Here is a 23,073-nt window from a genome sequence, read left to right as displayed (position 1 = left end):
AAAAAAAAAAGTTGCTGATAATAAAATGTTAGGAAAACCTGGTCTTGGGAAGACAGTTTGACATTTTGACACAAATGTTTCTTAATTATCATGGGAACTCTGTTTAGGTTATAAGACTCTATTGTTATTGATGTTATTGTGGATTTTCTGGGGCGATAAGAAAACATGTTATCAAGAATTAATTACGTTTTTGCTTTTTAATCATTTTCTTTTTAAAACATTGACTGAGAGATACAAATTCTAGAAATTCAGGAATTCCAGAATTTTAAAATTGGGTTAAATATACCCAGAGCTGATAAAAACACTATAGACTGGCCAAAAGAATACGCTGTTGGTAGTCCTCATAATCAATATGACTTCCTGTAACTGCATTAAATTAATTCTCACACACACATATATACATATATGTATATATTAGAAGAGTGCTTGACAATTATATGAGTTAGCTATTATTACTATCTATTTATATTTCTATTATTATATAGCAATTATTATGATCTTTCTTGGCAAATATTACTACTAGTTTGCACTGAAATTGCAATAAAACCTGGATCATATATGGAAACATTTTTATTCAGATTCCCTAGGTTGATACATGAAGCAAAATATGAAAACACTCACTTATGTGGATATGTATATATTTGTCTGTACACATTATCTACTTCATTAGTTGTTGGAGAGATTAAGAGGGTAATGTATTTAAGGCAGTTTGCCCTTGGCTGGTACATTATTTTTAATAATAAGTGTTACTATTTCTCAACTTTGAGAAACTTTTTAAAGGGTCTAGACAATGCTGAGTTTGGAAATGAGATAAGAAAAACAAGAGAGAAAGATAGCATGTTAGGAAGTGAGTAGAAAATTACCTCCTTTAAGTGAGATAATTCCCGAATCAAAAATATTGCCTATGATATTGATAATAATAGCTAATGTTTTTTGAGCACATATTATGTTCTAGGTATCATGATAATCACTTTCTACATATCGTCTCGTTAAAGTGAATGTTGTATTATCCTTATTTTGCCTAGAGATTAAGTAATTTTCTTAATGTCACAAATTAAATATAATAGTGCTGAATGATATCAAACCCAAGCAGTCCAAACCCATGTTCTAAGACACTGTGCTATGCTCTCTCCACGATATATGATTCTTTACTCCACAGACCCTACTTCATACCAGATTATTTTGCCCATGTTCCCCCAATGCTTGCTAACTGTGCTTACATTTTCTGTGTTTTGTCTCTCTAACCATTGCTACACTCTTCAAAGGCAGAGAAAAAGCTTTCTATTTCTTTTTTATTAATCCAAAAGCTTATTATTAAGGGCAGAACACAGACTGTTTCTAAAGAGACACCCTAGGCTCATGGCAGAGAGCAATGCAGATAATAAACACCAGGAGTACTATCTAAAACCTAAGAAACATCAAAATTATTCCCCTTCCTCACTTTTCTTAATCAATACTTTCTATTTATTCAGAGCCAACTTATGAAGGGTGAAGGTAGACTTGATGAAGAGCAAGCCCTCTGGCTACTGATGCTGACATCTCGAAAAATCACTATGCTTGGATTCAATATTCTGCACTATAGCTCCCTAATAGACTCAAACAAATGGCAATGGATACACTCAGCCTTTTCTGAGCTTCTAGAAAACATTCATCTATTGCATTTCTCTTTAACTTCTTTTATAATTATCTGACTGCCTCTTACCTGAGCCCAGTAGAATTTTAAATATGAGAAAGGAATCATCAGAGAATAGGCTTAAAATGAAAAAAAGAAACAGGAAATTGTATTTTATTTGACTTTTTAAAACTCATCTACTTTCAGATTGAATCAGTTTGCTAGCTAAAACAAGATTTTGGGGTGAATAACTTCTACTAGACATACAAAGTGCGTTTTAACAATGGTCTACATTCACAAGTGGCCACTATTCTTGTCCAAACACAGTTCAGCTGAGTGATCCTAGGCTACCAAACCCAGAACAAAACAGAACAAAAGAAAAATATACTATTTGAAGTGTCTTGCTTGTGCTTTTCTAATCTAAACAGACTGCTCCCATATTAAGAAAATTACTTTAAGTGCAAATGATACCTCAAAAAGAAGTAGATAGATACGCGCTGATTCTTTTTGACATTATAATTTATATCTAAAATTAATTTTAGACTAATTTTCCTCTTACTTAGAGCAAAATATTGCTAAGGGAACAGCCTGTCTTCATCTGGCTTATAGTAAACATTTGCCACTTAGTATTCTGGAGCAAGCTGGCTTTTTTAATCTTTGGCGATAGACACTAACATATCTTTTATGAATTATGACAAGCCAATAGGCAGAGAGAAACCCAGAGGGTGTAAAAGGTCTAACAATCAACCAGGGAGTACAGTGGGAATTGGTAACCATCAACTGCATGCCCTGAAGGCAAATTTTCCACAGCCTTCCAGATGCTGCCGTGCTGCCTCCCTCACTCCAGCTTTTGCCTCAGCTCTCCAAACTCAGCCCTGGGGAGTTGGTTCATTCAATCCTTCAAAGAAGTGCATTAGCATTAATCTATTCATGAGAGATATGCCCCCATGACCCCAACACCTCTCACCAGTCCCCACCTCCGATGCTAGGAATCAATGTCAACATGTGATTTGGGGGGACAATATTCAAACTATAGCAATTACTTTGTAAGTCATGTTTAAGGAGTTTGCTTTATTCTGAGGGCATCAAAGAGCCAATGAAGAATTTTAAGCAAGATAATTAAAGGACTGGATTCAGAGTTTTTTGCAGCTCATCAGGGTTTCCTCCCCTATTACTTCTCCTCACCTCTAAGTGGATAGGGAGTCTTTCAGAAAACTATCCATGAAAATAATGCTGTTAACAAATACGAGATAGTTAAAATCAACAGAATGATCCCTTGTCGCCCCCATCCCTCAATTAAAAGCATGTGCTTTTTTGAGTGCCTCATAGAGCAAATGCCCCCCTTCCCCTTCTTCTTTTTAAAAGCTCCTAGTTATGGTGTAGCAGCCTTGAGGAAGATGGATCATTCAGGCATAGTCAGGCAATGATATGTTTTAGTAAACAGAACCAAGAGAAGCGGGTACCATGAGGCCTGAGCATTGAGAATGAGGAGACACTGCTGTTACTGGCACATCCTTTCATTCCTTCTAGACACAAGCCTCAGCAGACATCCAGTGCCATCAGATCACTCTTAAAGAAGGGCCTCAGCATAGCATCCACAGCTAGTCACAACTTCCTCAGGGATGACTTGCACCTGGGAGGAAAAATAGGAGAAAGGTGGAAGTACAGTTGATGCTATTTCTTTCTTTATCTGTATTGCCGATAAAATTGCCTTTTCAATTTCTCTCAGTGATTAATATCTGTATGATGTGTGTGCATCAAAACAGACTATAGCAGGTCCTCTTTGACGACCCTTGCTCCAGTGGTCAATAACTCAATGATTAGCAGAAGGACCTCAGAAGCTTGTTAAAAATACAGAGTCTTAGTTCATGCATTCAAGTTACTTAATCAAACTCTCTGGAGTAGGATCCATGAAGCTAGTTTTAGTTGTTTTTGTTTTTTACAAAAATTTTACAGGCTTGTAAAATGTTGCTGTGGTTAATGTAGAAGAAATCTGCCATAAATTTTTTTCTTTTTTTTTTTTTTTTTTTTTTGAGATGCAGTCTTGCTCTTGTTGCCCAGGCTAGAGTGTAATGGCGCAATCTCAGCTCACTGCAACCTCCACCTCCCAGGTTCAAGCAATTCTCCTACCTCAGCCTCCCAAGTAGTTGGGATTACAGGCACCTACCACCACACCCAACTAATTTTTTTGTATTTTAGTAGAGTCGGGGTTTCACTATGTTGGCCAGGTTGGTCTCGAACTCCTGACCTCAGGTGATCCACCCGCCTCAGCCTCCCAAAGTGCTGGGATTAGAAGCGTGAGCCACCACACCCAGCCTCATAAAGTTATTTTCTAGCTAAAGATCTACTATGGCTTTTAGTCATTTGCAGGGTTTTGTTTTGCATTATTTAAATGTGTCTGTTTCAACACATCTCTCTCAAAAAAAGTTTTCAAAAAACCAGAGACCTTGTCTTCCTGCTGTTGAATTTCTGTGCCACTTTACACATTGGTAGGTACTTGGCAGACATCTAAAAAATAGAGAATAGAAAGCAATAAAATCAATGTGAATTGGTATTCTTGATGGAGATGAGTCTGCAGACGCATATTACAGGAAAGGAAACGGCATTCCTCCCTAGGGCACAGACCTATTTTTATGTTCAAGCTGCTCCCTTTTGGTAGACAGCGTCATAAGCATCACCAACTTAAATCTGCTGTTTGACAGGTGGAGTCTTATGTGATTGACTTGGTAACATTCACTTTCTGAACACATTTTTTTTTCAGCCTTCATAGAGAAGTTATGGAAGGAGCATTTTTATTGCCATGTTGCAGGTTAGCCAACAGGATAAAATTGTGTTCATTGTCGCATCAAAATAAAAAAATAGCTCTTTTCTTTCTTTCCTAAATTTTTGTGCTCTTTATCCTCACTCTAGATGCCATGAGTTGTATTTGCCTTTTATATGCATGTTTTTGCTTTGTATTTAACACAGGTTTGAATATTTCAGAAACTTTACGGAAATATGGAAACCCTATTTGGAATTCGATTTTAATTTGCAGAAGGAAAGTTCAGGAAAAAAAAATTTTTTTCAGTTAAGAGACAAGCAAATACCTATTAAAAGTGATGGGCCAGGCATGGTAGCTCATGGCTGTAATCCCAGCACTTTGAGATGCCAAGGCAGGTAGATCGCTTGAGCCCAGGAGTTTGAGATCAGCCTGGGCAACATGGCAAAACCCTATCTCTAAAAAACAAAATACAAAAAAATTAGCCAGGCGTAGTGGTGCACACCTGTAGTCTCAGCTACCCAGGAGACTGAGGTGGGAGGATCACCTGAGCCCAGGAGGTCGAGGCTGCAGTGAGTCATAATTGTGCCACTGCACTCCAGCCTGGGCGACAGAGTGAGACCCTGTCTCAAAGAAAGAAGAAAAAAATTTGAGAGAGAACAGCTTATGATGCAAAATAAAACATATGGATGTCAATTAATTTCAACTTTTCTGTAATCTGTATGCCAGTTTCATAAGGAAATAGTTCAAATCAGGGCACCCGAAGGAAGAAAGTAGTTGGTTGATGAAATTTCTTCCTCTGCTCAAAATTTAACCACCGCCCTTAAATTTCATCATGAAATACTTGACCTTGGTACTGAAAGAAAAGGGTAGTACTAAGAAAAACTTTTTCTTCTTCTGTATATCTTACCCTTCTTGAAAATAACTTCTTATGAAAAGTAATATCAAATAGGCTAGCATTTCCATCATAAAAATTATCCAGTAGAAAGCCTTCTCAGTACAACTGGTTAATACCATTTAAAGTTATTGTTTCTGAAAGACCATGAATATCACAACTTACCTCATCACCACAAGTTTGCAAATTAACCCATTCATCTGGAAAAACTAAGTTAGATCAAAATGGCCATGATAACTATAATTACAATAAGAAATTATAATAAAATGCAGGTGGCTGCTTGATATTGCCGTTTCATCTTGTCCAACTCCAGACCCAGCAAGCAATGGAGCTCAGAAATTGCCCTGAGTATGGCATTATTCCTAAAAGCATAGTACCCTCTAAGGAAACTGAAATGTTTCTCTGTCATTAGTTGAATGTCAGCAAACAGTCACTAAGGGATAATATTGTTTCTTTAATTCCAAAGAAAATGTTCCTTCCTGACAACATGACAACTCTTAGTTAAACACTGTATCGCATTTGCACACTCATGCTGAACCTACTAGCACACGTATTAAATTTCCTGATAACTTAAAAATAAAAGCAATCCCCCAGGTGCTATTCTTCTTCAATCATTAAGGCTTCTCATTTTTAAGAGAAAACAGAAAGCTTAAAATAGGACCCTTGAATATTGTATTTCCTCTGCAAAATATATTATACTTCATAAGCAAGCATTTTAAAATAGAGAGAATGCCATCCAACTGAAGAGAACTTATGTTTTTATATAGACTTAAATATCTCTTTACTATAAATACTTAGTAGTAATAATATTTGTTTTAACAATAAAACCCTAGTTAACCAAAATTATTGGTGTATGTCTATAGTACATTGGATATGTCTTTATGCATCCTTTTAGACCTTCACCTCACCTGTCTTGCATTCTGGCTGCAGGTGAGGCAACCAGTCTGTGCACCTCCAACCACTTTAGTATAGGTTCCCCTTTACAGCACCTTGCCTCAGATCAGTCCCCAAGAGCCTCTCTTCTTCTGCCCAGGTGTTCTCTGTTGACCCCACTATGTGAGATGACACAGAAGCATGTTTTGCACCCATGCATGTGTTACCCAGGAGGGTAAAGCCAATCATTTGACCATTGAGAGGTAAAGGTTTCTCACTGTCTCAGAAAGACAGTCCTAAGACACATTTTATATGCCTGGGTGATTGAGAAGCTAGTTACCTGTACAGATATACACTTAATAATACATTGTCATTTTGCATCTCTCTTCTGTTTGGCTCACCTTTGATCCCTGGACTCATACTTCACAATAAAGTGTTTTAAAACAAGACTTTGTCTCAAGCTGTGATTCCTGGCAAACCCAAGCTAAGATATAACTGTACAACATACACAAATATAATAAGATTTATGGTTGTCACATACTGTTAAGTTACAACAGTTCAAGAATGGGTAAAAGTCAATACTATTACCATTATTAGCCATGAAAAACACAAAAGAGATTATCTGGCTCAATGATCTTTCTAAGTTTATGTAAGACCCACATTCTAATTAATTAAATAGCTACAGGCATATGTATCTCAAATTCAAGAGACTGCTTAACCTTTCCTGCTTTTGTTCATATGAAGAAGGAAAACCTTAAGCACCTTTAAAAAGAGCAGATTTATTTATTTGTTTGTTTTTATAGAGACAGGGTATAGCTATGTTGCCCAGGCTGGTCTCAAACTCCTGAGCTCAAGCAATTCTCCTTCTTCAGCCTCCCAAAGTACTGGAATTACAGGTGTGAGCCACCATATCCAACCAAGAGTGGATTTTTTTTAAACTTTCCCAGTGACAGAAGGGAAGTCAACCAACTCATAGGTTCATACCCACACAAAATAGCACATAAACCTTGGTTAACCATTACACATACACATACACACACACTTGCATGAACATACACAGACCCAGGGGATCAATAGCATATTCACACAGGGATAAGAATATACCAGAACAGAATAGACTAAAACTTACAGATAAACCTTTTGAACAGGGCGTTTTTTAAATCCAGGTAATTACCTGATGATCATAGTGCAAATTACACCCTCATAAATAAAAATAAGACACAAAACAGATTATAGAAATTTTAAGTCTTTACTGAACTAACTTTCTCAAATTGTGCTGGACACAGACAAGTCATATACTAGATTCAATACTGTTAATTATATATTATAATAGTTTCTAACATCCATGTATTACTTTATATTTTAATAACTTTTTCACTGAGTTGTCTTATTTAATCCTCCAAATCTGTGAAATAATTGACTTTATCATTCTCATTTTACAAATAAAGATCAGAGAGGGTAAATAACTCATAGAGGATACAGTATATTGCCTGCACTGCAAAGTCAGAATTTATAGAACTATTTATTGAGCCGCTCTTTCAAACTCATTTTATCTCTCATTATCCATTAGTATTGTCTCCCATATACCAGCTTCTCTGCTAACCACTTCTCTAACTTGACATTCTAAAAGGATCTTAAATGTCTGGTTTCATTTCCCTAGATTTCACCACTACTTAGTGTATTTAAGATGGTCTCCTCTGCTTCTAAACATTTAGACCAACCCAAATCACCCATAAATCACAAACCTATGATGATTGTGCACACCAGTTGGCTGACTTCCTAGCAGTCCTCCCCAGTTTCTTCCATGCCTGAAGGGCCCTGATTTCATTTGATGCGTACCTCTCTTCCTGCTACAGAACCAAGGAGGGGTTACCCCATTTTCAGTTCCAAGAGTAAATCTTGATAGACCTATGCCAATAATTATGACCTCAGTTCTTTTTCTAAGGATTGGTGTAAGCATGATCACATGACCTAATTCTGCACAATGAGACACGAGGGAAGATGATATGGGAGAAACTTATGGAAAGGTTTTCTACTACCGTTATGAGCAGAATTATGTTGAATTCATATGTTGAAGCTCTAACTCCCAGGACCTTAGAATATGAATGCCTTTGGAAATAATGCCTTTTTAATTAATTAATTAATTTATATAATTTATTTGTTTGTTTGTTTGTTTTATTTTCGAGATGTAGTTTCGCTCTTGTTGCCCAGGTTGGAGTGCAATGGCGCAATCTCGGCTCACTACAACCTCCACCTCCCAGGTTCAAGTGATTCTCCTGCCTCAGCCTTCCAGGTAGCTGGGACTACAGGTATGCGCTACTACACTCAGCTAATTTTGTATTTTTAGTAGAGACGGGGTTTCACCATGTTGGTCAGGCTAGCTCGTCTCAAACTCTTTACCTCAGGTGATCCTGCCTCAGCCTCCCAAAGTGCTGGGATTACAGGCATGAGCCACTGAACCCAGCCAAGTAATGTCTATAAAGAGGTAACTAAAATTAAATGAGGTTATATGGGAAGTCCCTAATCTAATTTGACTGATGTCCTTTTCAGAGGAACTGTGGACACCTGAAAAGACACCAGGGATAAGTCAACAGAAGAAAGACCATGTGGGGACACAGAGAATGTGGCCATCTGCAAGTCAAGGAGGATGACCTTAGAAAAAAACAAACCTGTGATATCTTGGTGTTGAACTTTGAGCCTGCAGACTATGAGAAAATAAATTTCTGTTTTTTTGGAAACCCAGTCTGTGGTATTTTGTTATGGCAGCCCTAGAAATTTAATACAGTCATTTAAAAATGACATATAAATGAATTTTAAAATAATGACACCAGGAAGGAAGCACCCTTTCTGTTACTGGACATTTTGATTTCTGATTATGAAGATGGAACTGCTTTAGCCATCTTACACCTGTACAGAGAATCCATCTGAGAACTGGTTTCCATGTTGAGTATGGCAGATCTACAAAAATATATATAAAACAAAAATCTGTTTCTTAATGATGCTGCTGAACCACCAAATTAACTAAACTTGGATCACTCTGTCTTCAAGTGTCCTCTTATATGAAAATATGTTTCCCTGATTTCTTTAAGCCGTGGTTTTCTATAAATTATAGCCAAAATCATCCTACTGATACAATCAATTGGATAAAGTTTAGCTATTGACAAGCTAACGCTGTTTCAGCAGTTACTCTAGACTTTACTCCTTCATTCCTCATCAGTTCTTAGTCTTCTTCCATTTCCAACTCTATACTCTTGGCTCTTTGCCTCCAACCTGTCTCAGAGCTTTTAACTTATCTCTAACTTATCCATAGTTTTCTAAGCATTAGACTCTCAATTGTCCGCTATAAACTTGCTTAGTTTCTCTTAGGTAGGAATTACAATCTTGGATCTATCCACTTAAAATGAAGTCCAAGGTCAGTTCCAAAATGTAGGCAAATTCAGAAAGATAAGCTAATAACCTATCTTTTAGTTGACATGGTCAACCCAATACATATATCTGTGTTATGCTGTTTATAAGTAATGGCAAATTCCTGAAGGACCGACACCCAATATTACATAGGCAAAAAGTCTGAGACCTCAAACCCAATTTCCTAACACCAAATACTTTACTAATTCCATTATTCATTATTCTAACCAATTAATAAATTTGATGTTAATATGTTGGGACCAGATAGTATTCACTTAACAGTTTTAAAAGATTATAAGGTGATAACCACTACACTACAGAAACCACATACAAAACTCACCATCTGTGCAAAGCAAATGCAGTTTGGGAGTCAGGAGTTCATGCTCTAATATTGCTTTATCAGTTTATTTCACAGATAATGGCACCTTAATTATTATCAATGACCTGCATGCCGTTGCTTACTATTCCTTCTTAGATATGTTTTTCTGAGTTATTCAAATTGTATTGGTGTTTACCAGTTTGACTCTTCTAGGAACTAATACCTACATTTCTATAAGACAGAATTCTTCTACAAGACAGAAGAATTCTTCTACAAGACAGAAGAATTCTTCTATAAGACAGAAGAATTATCAGATTGATTTTCAGAAAATAAATTATATATGTCATTTTCTAGTAAGTTTTTGATAGTTTCAACTAAAAATAATAGATTCTAAAGAATTTTCTAAGTTAAAAAAGAAAACAGACAAGAAAATGTCTGGCAATGCTAATTTGGATTAAATTTGTTTAGAAAAAACACATTATACAATCTTTGAAATACAATCTATTATGGTTAAAGAAAAGCACTTGGAGTATCTGGTTCTTAATTTGTATTTTAAACAAAAGTAAAAGCACACTTATTTTGCATACTTATTTAATTATGTCTATTCATTTTTCATCTTAGTCATGTGATTTTCAGAAGCGATTTCCACAGACATAAGTAGCTTTAATCTCCATACATTGAAATATCAGTGAGAAATAAACACTTCCCATTTAATGGCTTTAACTAGAGAAACGCTTATGTTGATTAATGTCTATCAAGTTTTCCTTGATTTACTTGGAATGTGTTTTTTCTACAAATGAATAAAACATTAATGACTCACAAAAAAAAGATTATAAGGTGAAAATGTAGAAATACATACAATTTCTCATTAACTTTATAAATTGCCAGAGATTTAAGGATTTATAAAATATTAAAAGGATTTTGGAATTGTAGACTCTTACCTCCCTACTTGGAAGTTTGATAGAATCTTTATAAGCAAGAGACTCTGTGATAGACCCCTTTGTGGATACAGGTAGAATGAATACATAGAGCTTAACCTATAATCCAAAATTCAGCAGGAGAAGACAGGCCATCAGGTAAACATTTTACTTTCTGGCCGGGCACGGTGGCTCACGCCTGTAATCCCAGCACTTTGGGAGGCCGAGACGGGCGGATCACAAGGTCAGGAGATCGAGACCATCCTGGCTAACACGGCGTAACCCCGTCTCTACTAAAAACACAAAAAATTAGCCGGGTGAGGTGGCGGCGCCTGTGGTCCCAGCTACTCAGGAGGCTGAGGCAGGAGAATGGCGGGAACCCGGGAGGCGGAGCTTGCAGTGAGCTGAGATCGCGCCACTGCACTCCAGCCTGGGCGACAGAGCGAGACTCCGTCTCAAAAAAAAAAAAAAAAAAAAAACATTTTACTTTCTGTAGCTTAGCTACAAATACATTGACCTTAATCCAGCCATTGAGAATATCGTTGACTTCCAGAGTTTGGGTTTTTTTTTATTTTATTATTATTATTATTATTGCTTATTTGTTTGTGTGTTTCTGGCTAATTCTCCTTATCTGATTCCCTGACCCTATTTTAGTAACCTGTCTTTCATATTTCCAATCTCATTTCCTGCTTTTTGCATCACTTTTCATCAGGTATTGATTTCTGTATTCCTAGCCATAACCAGCTAACCTAAATATCATTCTTGACAATGCTTTGTATCTAATAATTCATTTTAATGGTCTTGGAACTGTACAATACTTTGATTATACACACAACATTGAAGTTCAACAAAAGAACCCATGTTCCTTTCCCTGACTCAATAAATATTTAGATAGGGTAATCTACTGGGAAAAGAGTAATGTGGTTTCTGTAAGGGGATATTATAGTCGTCTAGTAGCATTCTTTGAAGAAGTAAATTAATAGATAAATAAGGGGCGGGCGTGGTGGCTCACGCCTGTAATTCCAACACTTTGGGAAGCTGAGGCCAGTATGGATCAACTGAAGACAGAAGGTCAAGACCAGCCTGACCAATATGGTGAAACCCCATCTCTATTAAAAATACAAAAATTAGCCAGGTATGGTGGCATGCACCTGTAATCCCAGCTACTCAGGAAGCTGAGGCAGGAGAATTGTTTGAGGCCAGGAGGTGGAGGTTGCAGTGACCTGAGATCACACCACCGCACTCCAGCCCGGGCAACAGAACAAGACTCTGTCTCAAAAAAATTAAAGAAAAATAGATAAATAAGGACAACACGCAAAGGTAAAGTGCCTAGACTTTAAATTCAGACCTTCAAACCAAAGATTATCTTAAAGGTGAATCACTCACTGTCGGATTATACAATTAGCAGCCCTCTGTATCCATGGGTTCCTCTTCCATGGATTCAACCAACCATAGATCAAAAATATTCAGGAAAAAAAAATGCATCAGTACTGAACACGTATCGATGCATTTTTTCTTGTAATATACCTAAAACAACACAGTATAACAACTATTTACATAATTTACATATTACATATCTTTGCTGTGTTAGATTATAATGATTTAAGAGGTGATATAAAGTATACAGAAGTATGTGCATAGCTTACATGCAAATACTTTATCAGAGACTTGAGCCACTGTAGATTTTGGTATGCTCCAGAGGTCCTGAAACTAACCCCCCTACAGATACTAAAGAACAACTATATTCACAGAAAATATTTTATCATGGATTAAAAATATATATTAGTGCCAAAAATTAGAGCCTGAATTTTAGAGGAATCTATGCAATGGGAGAGATGTCACAGAGATCAGTACTGAGATTAACTTTGATCAATAATTTTTTTTTTGAGCCAGGGTCCCACTGCAGTGGCATGATCATAGCTCATGATCATTGCAGCCTCAATCTCCCAGGCTCAAGCCATCCTCCCACCTCAGCCTCCTGGGTAGCCGGATCTACAGGCATACCACCACACCTCGCCTGGCTAATTTTTTATTATTTATTTATTTATTTATTGAGTCAGAGTCTTGCTCTGTCGCCCAGGGGAGTGCAGTGGCATGATCTTGGCTCACTGCAACCTCTGCCTCCCAGGTTCAAGTGATTCTCCTGCCTCAGACTCCCGAGTACCTGGGAATACAGGTGCTCATCATCATGCCCAGCTAATTTTTTTGTATTTTTTTTTTTGTAGAGACGGGTTTCACCATGTTGCGCAGGCTAGTCTGGAACTCCTGACCTCAAGTGATCTACCCACTTTGGCCTCCCAAAGTGCTAGGATTCACGCCTGTAGCCACCATGCCCAGCAATAATTTTTGAAATAAAAGATGACTATAGAGTATCATTTCATAATTTAAAAATGACTTAACAGTGGTGAATTATGAAGATAAGGAAAAAGTTTAGGAAATTTCACAAGGTAGGCAGTTGGACAGAAATGTAAGATACCAGCTTCTTGATGAGAAAAGTAAGGTCCTATTATGAGCTAAATTGTTTCCTGAAGATTCATATGCTAAAGTCCTAACCCCCAGTTCCTCAGAGTGTGACCATATTTAGAGACAGCATCTTTAAGGAGGTAATTAAGTTAAAATGAGGCCAGTTAGGGTGAGCCATTGTTCACAGCAGAAGCCATGCTTTCCTTAAGGTTAAACACAGTTCCTTCAAATTTGTCTCTTTAACTTTTGGTTGCCACTCTGTGCTGCGAAACTGCTACATGGTTGCATTTCTTTTTTTTTTTTTTTTTTTTTTTTTTTTGAGACAGAGTCTCGCTCTGTCACCCAGGCTGGAGTGCAGTGGCCGGATCTCAGCTCACTGCAAGCTCCGCCTCCCGGGTTCACGCCATTCTCCTGCCTCAGCCTCCCGAGCGGCTGGGACTACAGGCGCCCGCCACCTCGCCCGGCTAGTTTTTTTGTATTTTTTAGTAGAGACGGGGTTTCACCGGGTTAGCAAGGATGGTCGCGATCTCCTGATCTCGTGATCCGCCCGTCTCGGCCTCCCAAAGTGCTGGAATTACAGGCTTGAGCCACCGCGCCCAGCAGCATTTCAATATTAAGTATGTAAGCCAGTGAGTAAACCAAACCATGGTATTTTGTGAATCTACTAATGGAGAAGATCATATCAGTACTATTATTTCAGTACAGAAATTCAAAGGTAATGCATACAGAAATAGAGATAATAAAATACAGTCATTTTAAATTACTTTTACACTAAAAACTAATTTAGTCATTGTGCTCCAGACATTAAGTGCATTAATAAGTACATGCTTCAAAGTTTTTCTCCTTTTTCTATTACTTCCCCATCCCCCACAAAAAAAAAGTGAGAGAAAATTTTCTAGATCTAATCTGGAAAAGACAAGACACCTTTTGTGAATGCTAAGTAGGGAGACTTAGAAAATGAAGAAAGAAAAGACCCTAATGGTCTCAGAAACTGTATAAGAAATAATTCTACAGCTGAAGTATTTGGGCACTTTCTTTTTTTTTTTTTTCTTTTTTTTTTTGAGACAGAGTCTCAGTCTGTCACCCAGGCTGCAGTGCAGTGGCGCAATCTTGGCTCAATGCAACCTCCGTCTCCCAGAGTCAAGCCATTCTTGTGGCTCAGCCTCCCAAGTAGCTGGGATTAAAGACATGCACCACCACTACTGGCTAATTTTTGTACTGTTAGTAGAGATGAGTTTTCACCATGTTGGTCAGGCTGGTCTTGAATTCCTAACCTCAGGTGATCCACCCACCTCGGCCTCCCAAAGTGCTGGAATTACAGGCGTGAGTCATTGTGCCGGCCGATTCCATAAATTTTGATCAACTATTATTTTCTTAGAATGCATGACCTATTGCCAAATTCACCACTTCATTGTCACATTTTTCTTTTTAATCAATAGGGAGAAGATTGTTACACAGGAATTGAATTTGTTTTACTGAAAATTGGAATTGAATTAGTTCAGATAATATCCTTAACTTTCTTATCTCTCTCCATTCACTTTCAATTATTCAAATTATAACAAGTTCCATTGGAAAAGATGCATACTTTTACCTTCTCTTTGAATTAAAGGTAATCTGAAATAAATTGATTGCTTCTGCTAAATAGACAAATATAATTACTAAGTATTATCAGGTTTCAAATAACATTAATAGAATATGTACACAGGTAAGACTCATTTAGTATTATTTAAAATCTCATTTTTAAAAAATATGATAATGGAGACAAATTTGCTATTAAATAATTTATTTGTAATGCATAAATGCCCTTAGCGGTCAATCCTATTTGGGTTTGAGAAAAACATGACATTTTCAAGTTATCTTAGTTGGTGTAGGTCTAAAGATACGGAAGGGAAGTAAGAACCAAGAGGTTGTGTCTTAGCAACTACTCAGCGGGCAGCTGGAACTGTAGCTCATTGAGAACACACAATGCAGAGGACTGATAGCAGCTCTTCCACTCAACAGCAACATCTGCAAAGATCCATTCAGCAGTAAACTTCTGCAGCTTTTCTATGACAAGGATTCCCAACTTGTAAGTGGGTTGATTTCAGTCTCTGCTTGTAACTCTGTATCCTCCAAAACTATTCTCTCCACTTGTCTTCTCTCCAACTCAAGGTCTGTGTTAGCTTTTACTGTCTTGTGACTTCTGAAACCTCAATGTGTCTCTAGTTTCTGCTCACTTAAGTTTCCCTCCAAACTCCCAAGGGAGATCTGCTTTATGGTTAGTCAACATCCAATATTGACCATTCTTGCTGGGCAGAGTTTAGTAACACTTCATGGGCTGATAGCTAGGATTTTAGCTATCTTTGTCTCAAAGGTTAATCCTTGAACTGAGTCAGCTGACCCAGGAAAGCAGGAGTCACATGATGTAAAGCATAATGGCCCTAGAAGCAGAGAAACACTCAGCTGTCGTTCATAGATGAGGTCTTTGGATATGGAAGGACAATGGGCACGGGTGTATGCACAGAGCGACATGGTCTCCTCTCCAATGTAAGTCTTCTTTAGAGGAATCAATGATACGAACGTTTATTTTTAAAAATTATAAAACAATAATGTTGGTTTCATCCTCCATCCCAAAATTCCAAGTAATTATATTCAAGTACTGTATAACAACATTTTGGTCAACAATGGACCACATATAAAACAGTGGTCCCATAAGATTTATAATAGAGGAGGGGCATGGACCAGAAATCTGAGAGAGGTCAAAGACACCCAGGCCAGGTGCCCTGCCACAGGTACTCCGGTCCTGATATGCAGTACGAGGGGCACAGTGTTAGAAGCCCCTTCCTCAGTGCTGCCAACCAGACACCCAGCCCATGGCGAACCCTGGCCTTGGGGCTGCTCCTGGCCCTGGGCCTGCCTCTGCTGCGGGCCTGCTGAGGCCCAGCCTTGAGACAAACCTCCACAGCAGGGGCCCCTTCTGTAAATGAGAGCAGCACTATTATGCCCACCAGGTCTAGCTCCAGTGGGGCCCTGTCTCAGGGGCATTACTGCTATCATGTGGACTTCTCCATCCTGACCACCCTGCTCCTGGCTGTGGGGCTGGAACTACCAGTGCAGAAGCTTCGGAAGAAGCACAGATGGAGGCGGAAACCTACCCGCCCAGCAGCAAGGAACAGGTGGGTGCCCATGTACCACAGACCCTCAACTTCAAGTTGCCTCTGGAGGAGTAGCAGCTCATCTGAACACTGGTGTCAGAGGCCTTTGAACCAAAGTGACTCCATCTTGAATAGGGGCTGCGTAAAATTGGTAAACGAGTTAAGAAGAAATTACTTAGGCAGATAATGAGGGTACGGAAGTCTTCGGGAAGGTTGTCCTTTTAATGAAAAGCAGCCCCAAATTACTTTTTCTTTCTAACGAAGCGCAGCCTGTAAAATCGAGCTGCAGGACACAGATTGGCAGTTGTGCCAATCATGTTCAATATGGGGGCTCCATCTTCCCTTGTTTTTTTTTTTTTTTTTTTTTTTTTTGAGATGGAGTCTCACTCTGTCGTCCAGGCTGGAGTGCAGTGGCGCCATCTTGGCACACCACAACCTCTACCTCCTGGGTTCACGCTATTCTGTCTCAGCCTCTCCTCCCCCACCTGTAGCTGAGATTACAGGTGTGCGCCACAAAGCCCGGCTGATTTTTTTTTGTATTTTTAGTAGAGACGGGGTTTCACTATGTTGGTCAGGCTGGTCTCGAACTCTTGGCCTCAAGTGATCTACATGCCTCAGCCTCCCAAAGTGCTGAGATTACAGGCTTGAGCCACTGCACCTGGCCCATCTTCCCTTCTTCTGTACAGTAAGGAGCAGACAAGATGGCGCTGGTTAACTGGAAAGCCCATTTGCACAATAAGATTAGGATGGGGGCAACCAGCCTTACCACAAGCACTATGAAAACATCATACCTGATCGAACCAATCTGTGAGCCTTATGTAAATCAAACACTGCCTCCTCAAACCTGACTATAAAGTCTGGCCCATCCACTGCTGGCAGGTCTTTCTTCTCAGAAGTTCCCTCTCTCTCAACAGACAGAGCTGTTTTATTTTCTTTTCTTCTGCCTATTAAACCTTTGCTCCTAAACTCCTCATGTGTGTCTGTGTCCTAAATTTTCCTGGCACCAGATAACAAACCCTGGGTATATACCGCAGACAATGTAGCCGCTTCAAAATGAAGCTGAAATCTACTGGGCTGTATTCCCATGAGGTTAGGTATTCTAAGTCACAGGATGAGATAGGAGGTCCACAAAAGATGCAGGTCACAAAGACCTTGCAAAATAAAACAGGTTGCAACTGGGCGCAGCGGCTCACACCTGTAATCCCAGCACTATGGGAGGCTGAGGTGGGCAGATCACCTGAGGTCAGGAGTTTGAGAACAGCCTGGCCAATATGGTGAAACCCGTCTCTAGTGAAAATATAATAATTAGCTGAGCATGGTGGGTGCCTGTAATCCCAGCTACTCGGGAGGCTGAGGCAAGAGAATCACTTGAAACCAGGAGGCGGAGGTTGCAGTGAACCGAGATCACACCACTGCACTCCAGCCTGGGCAACGGAGCGAGACTCTGTCTCAACAATAATAATAATAATAATTAATAATAAAACAGGTTGCAGTAAAGAAGCTGGCCAAAACCCACCAAACCAAGATGGAGATGAAAGTGACCTCTGGTGGTCCTCACGGCTCATGATATGCTAGTTATAATGCATTTATAATGCATTGGCATGCTAAAAGACACTCCCACTAGCATCACTATGGCTTACAAATGCCATGGTAATGTCAGGAAGTTACTCTGTATGGTTTAAAAGGGGGAGAAACCCTCAGTTCCAGGGGAATTGCCCACCCCTTTCCTGGAAAACTCATGAATAATCCACCCCTCATTTAGCATATAATCAAGAAATAACCGTAAAGATAACCACCAGCCCTAGGGGCTGCCCTGCCTATGACATAGCCATTCTTTATTCCTTTACTTTCTTAATGAACTTGCTTTCACTTTACTCAATGGATTTGCCTTGAATTCTTTTTTGCACGAGATCCAAGAACTCTCTCTTGGGGTCCGGATCAGGACTCCTTTCTGGTAACACTAGGGCCCACTGCAGCCACTGCCACTGCCCAGGACTGCCGGGTGCTGGCTTCCTGTATACAGCAGCTGCCACCACCTCTGACAGCTCAGAAGGACTTGCAGGAGGGGCTGGGGGCACCCGCCTGGCAGGCACTTGGCTGTGCCTGCAGCTGAGGGTGTCAGGGCTAGGGATCCACCTCCTCGCTTGTAGAACCATCTTCCCTCTGTGTGCACTGCAGGCCTGACAACTCCCTCTCCTTTCTTTCAGTTCTCCCATGCAGTTGAGGCCTAGGTCCCTCAGGACTCCAAGAAGAAAAGTGTGGGGCTGTGGGGCTGCCTGCCCATCTAGTTCCCCTCTCCCCCATTTGTCCCACTTCATGGCTGTGTGACCTTGGGGAAAGGTAGAGCCCTCTCTGGGCAATCAGATCCACCCAGTTCTTAAGAACAGCAGGGAAGAAGGTGTTTCAAAGACTGCTCCTGAGGGCAACGGAGGGTAGGGCTGCTAACTTTTTATACACTTATATAAAATGAATAGTGAAGTATAATAAAGTTTGTTTGTTTTTGAGCTGGTGGAGGCATTAGCCAAGATGGAAGACACAAATGCAGAGGAATTGTAAGGCTGTAAGGATCCTAGAGTATTGGGGGGCTTCCTGGAACTCCCTTCTAGGAGCCAGTTAAAGAGGCTGCCCTTGGAGGGTGAGAGGTGGGTAGGTTGTGTTCCCCTCCAGAGAAAGGGCCTTAGAGAAATTCACCAGGAAAAACCAGCTTCTGACTCTTGTGGCTTTATTGAAGGACAGGAGTCTCCTCCTGACCCTTGATCCTTAACTGTCAAAGCACTTCAGATCAGCTACTCTGGGGGCTGGCTCCTGGCCTGGGGCTCTTGCTGGTTGCTTGTGGGTGACAGAATTCAGGCCTCCCAGTTCTTCCAGTGACTGGAGGTGAGTGTGCTCTACTAGCAGGACCTTGGGAGGCTGGGCTCTGGGGTTCTCTGGAGAACTAGAATCTGGGGAAGGATCAAGAGGCTGGGCTGTCTGGGCAATATCAAAGTTGGATTTTGTGGGGGCTGGAATTTGGGGGCTTTCTGGAGGGCTGGGCTGGGTGGGCACAGTGGAGAGCCTGGAACTGGGGCTCACCTGGGCTCTAGAATCTTTGGCTGCCTTGTAGGGAGGGGAGGGATAAAGGATTAAGGACTCTGTGAGAGGAGAGTGTTCGGGGTCCCCTCCACTACTTGGGTCTGCAGGAGCTATTGAGGACTGAGATGGAGAAATGACTTCTTGGTCAGCCTCTAGGACAGCTAGGACTTGAGATTCCTTGAGGAGGAGCTTGTAGCATCCACAGATGAGGTATTTTGCAGAGACGGCAGGTCTGCAGGCAGGGCAGGGGCTGAAGCTCCTCTGGCAGTTTCTCATTGTCTAGTTGCTATCTTGCTCTTCCTGGTATGTTGGGCCGGGCAGGGTGGAGAGATAGGCAAGTTGTTGACCTTTAGATGGCAGAGGGGTTGGCAAGATGGATAGACCATTCGGGTAAACCTTGGGGAGGAGGCAGGGCATCCACCAGGATGAATCAACTGTCTAGGTCCCCTCTGTGACAGCAGTTTAAACTCTGGCCTGGTCTCAGGCTGCCTGCACTCTTGGCTCCAACACTCCAACTGTCCAGAATCTCACTCAACAAATCCAGTTGTTCTCTAGACCTCAAGATGCTGCTGCCTATAGCTTCTTTTGCCCATAGATCCCCCTCATCCTCAGGACTCAGAGGAGGTGTTCTGGGTGATGATGGGCAGTCTTAGGTACTTGCCTGAGAGCCCCAGCCCTGGCCAGGCTGCTCTGGAGTTTGGGGACCCTTATCCCCATCAGTTGTGGCTCCTGCTTTCAATATTGGTGCTCCCCTTTAGATTTGCCCCTCCCTTGGCGGCTCAGAAGGTTCCTCTTCCAGCTGGAGTCTCCTGCTGGGGTGGAGGGGCTGGTTCTGCAAAGTGGGGGGAATGACAGGACCTCAGGAGCTGCAGAATCAGGGGGCTGAGGCTTGTTGGAAGAGGGCGAGTGTGAAGTGGGTGCCAAATATTAGGGTAAGTGATGAGGGAGGCAAGATGTCTGGATGGGGACTGTGGTGGGTGGAGGATTCAGTGATAATACCAAGTGTGTCTATGGCGGAAGGGGTGTTCTCACCTGTTAAAAGTGCTGAGTGACAGGCAGGTGCTGCTGCAGGTGATGTGAGTGGCTGGTGAGGGCTGGGCCCTCACCAAGCACCTCCTCTGGAGGCCAGAATCCCCATCTGAGGAAGAGAATGCCTGATCTGGGAGCCCCCCCCCACACCTCCTAGACATTAGCCTTTGGCTGGTCTTACCTTATACATTAGCAGGCTCTGCATCCCCCTCAAGCTACTCTTGGCCTATGGAAGCACGAAGGGAGAATTACACCTGAGGCTGATTGGACCCTGGGCATTTCAGAGCTCAATCCTCTTATCTCAAAAGACAACTTCATCTTGCCATCTGTCCATCTCTGTGTCTCAAATATGTCCACAACCCTCCATGCACCATCTAAGAAATCAACACAAACTTTCACTCCTTTGGCTAATACAAAAGGAGTATTCCGGGAGGAAATAATCCCCACATAAAATGGAAAGTGGCAAAACAACATTGTACAAGTGTTCATGGCTCAAAGCCATAAAGTATAAAATCATGTGAACAATTTTGAGCTGCAAAAGTTGGCTCCAGGAAACTTGTGGGCTTGGGAGGAAAAAAAAACCCCACATAAGGGCAAAAGCTGGGATTATATGGTCCAAGGACAAAGGATGTTTGCCAGTGAATCTTGGTTGTCAATTTTAAAGAAGCAGGCTATGATTCTGACAAAAATGAGCATGATAAATGGAAAATAAAAGTGAGAAGACTTGTTAATAGAAAAAAAAAAAAAAGATTATGGGCTGGGTGTGGTGGCTCACACCTGTAATCCCAGCACTTTGGGAGGCCAAGGAGGCTGGATCACTTGAGGTCAGAAGTTTTTGAGACCAACCTGGCCAACATGGTGAAACCCCATCTCTACTAAAAATACAAAAATTAGCTGGACATGGTGGCACACCTGTAATTATGCCTGTAATTACACCTGTAATCCCAGCTACTCTGAAGGCTGAGGCATGAGAATCACTTTAACCTGGGAGGCAGAGGTTGAAATGAGCCAAGATCATGCCACTGCACTCCAGCCTGGGCAACAGAGTAAAACTGTGTCTCACAAAAAAAAAAAAAAAGAAAGAAGAAGACGACGACAATGAAAAGAAAGCAAGAAAGAAAAGATTATAATGAAGCTGAAAAAAATTTATTGCCTAGCGATATCATAGCTGTCATAATGTTGCAAGGCAACACATTACTCGCATGTTTGGAGGGATACTGGTGTGAACAAACCTACTGCATTGCCAGTCATATAAAATTATAGTATGTACAATTATGTACAGTACATAAAACTTGATGATAATAAATGTTACTTATTTATATATTTACTATATTATATTTTTAATTGTTATTTTAGAGTATACTATTTATTAAAGAAAAAAGTTAACTGTAAAACAGATTCAGGCAGGTCCTTCAGGATGTATTCCAGAAGAAGGCATTGTCATCACAGGAGATGACAGACAGCTCTATGTGTGTTATTGCCCTTGAAGATCTTGAAATGGGAAAAACTGTGGAGGAGGAAGCCAATGATATCAATGACCCTGACCCTGTATAGGTTTAGGGTAATGTGTGTACTTATGTCTTAGTTTTTAACAAAAATGCTTTAAAAGTAAAAAATACATGTAAAAATAGAAAAAAAGCTTTTAGAATAAGGATATAAAGAAAGAAAATATTTTTGTTTGACTGTACAATGTGTTTGTGTTTTAAGCTAAGTGTTATTACAAAAGAGTAAAAAATTTGAAAAAATTATAAAGTTGATAAAGTAAAAAAGTTATAGTAAGCTCAGGTTAATTTATTATTGAAGGAAGAATAATTTTGAAAAATAAATTTAGTATAGCCTAAATGTGCAATGTGTATAAAATCTACAGTAGTGTACAGTAATATCTTAGACTTTCACATTCACTCACCACTCACTCACTGACTTACCCAGAAAAACTTGCCTTTTTGCAAGCTCCATTCATGGTACCATTTTTTTTAATATACATTTTTTTCTTTTGAGATACGGTTTTGCTCCTGTTACCCAAGCTAAAGTGCAGTGGAAAGATCACTACTCATTGCAGCCTGAACCTCCTGAGCTCAAGCGATCCTCAGACTTCAGCCTCCCAAGTAGATGAGATCACAAGTACATGCCATGACACATGGCTAGTTTTCAAAAACTTTTGTAGAGATAGGGTCTCCCCATCTTGTCGAGGCTGGTCTCAAGCTCCTAGGCTCCAGCAGTCCTTCTGCCTCAGACTCCCAAGGTGATGGGATTACAAACATGAGTTATCGCACATGGCTTCATTTTTTAAAAATATTTTACACCATATTTTTACTGCACCTCTTCTATGCTTGGATACACAGATATTTATCATTGTGTTACCATTGCCTACAGTATTCAGTACAGTAATGTGCTATACAGGTTTGTAACCTCGGAGCAATATGTTATACCTTATAGCCTAGGTGTGTAGCAAGCTATAGCATCTAGGTTTGTGTAAATACACTCTATGATTTTCATACAATGAAATCACCTAATGACACATTTCTCAGAATATAGCTGCATCATTTAGCAACACATGACAGTATCAAATTTTTTTTTTTTTTTTTTTTTTTTGGAG

The 23,073-nt window shown here is 40.1% G+C and overlaps 1 long non-coding RNA gene and 1 pseudogene across 1 annotated transcript in view; both read right to left on the bottom strand.

Annotated features, from left to right (window-relative positions):
• Positions 1 to 1,839: 1,839 nt before the first annotated feature.
• The window catches only part of LOC144340740 (uncharacterized), a 75,809-nt gene continuing 54,575 nt past the window's right edge, over positions 1,840 to 23,073 (bottom strand). The window contains exon 3 of the long non-coding RNA XR_013417030.1: positions 1,840 to 3,245. This is a non-coding gene — a long non-coding RNA (uncharacterized LOC144340740). The remainder of the gene's footprint in view (positions 3,246 to 23,073) is intronic.
• Positions 18,903 to 22,437, bottom strand: LOC100426900 (DENN domain-containing protein 1C pseudogene; annotated as a pseudogene).

This window comes from Macaca mulatta, chromosome 4, assembly GCF_049350105.2.
Source record: "Macaca mulatta isolate MMU2019108-1 chromosome 4, T2T-MMU8v2.0, whole genome shotgun sequence".
In the NCBI taxonomy this organism is placed as follows: Eukaryota; Metazoa; Chordata; class Mammalia; order Primates; family Cercopithecidae; genus Macaca; species Macaca mulatta.
This window is presented reverse-complemented; position numbering and strand designations above follow the sequence as displayed.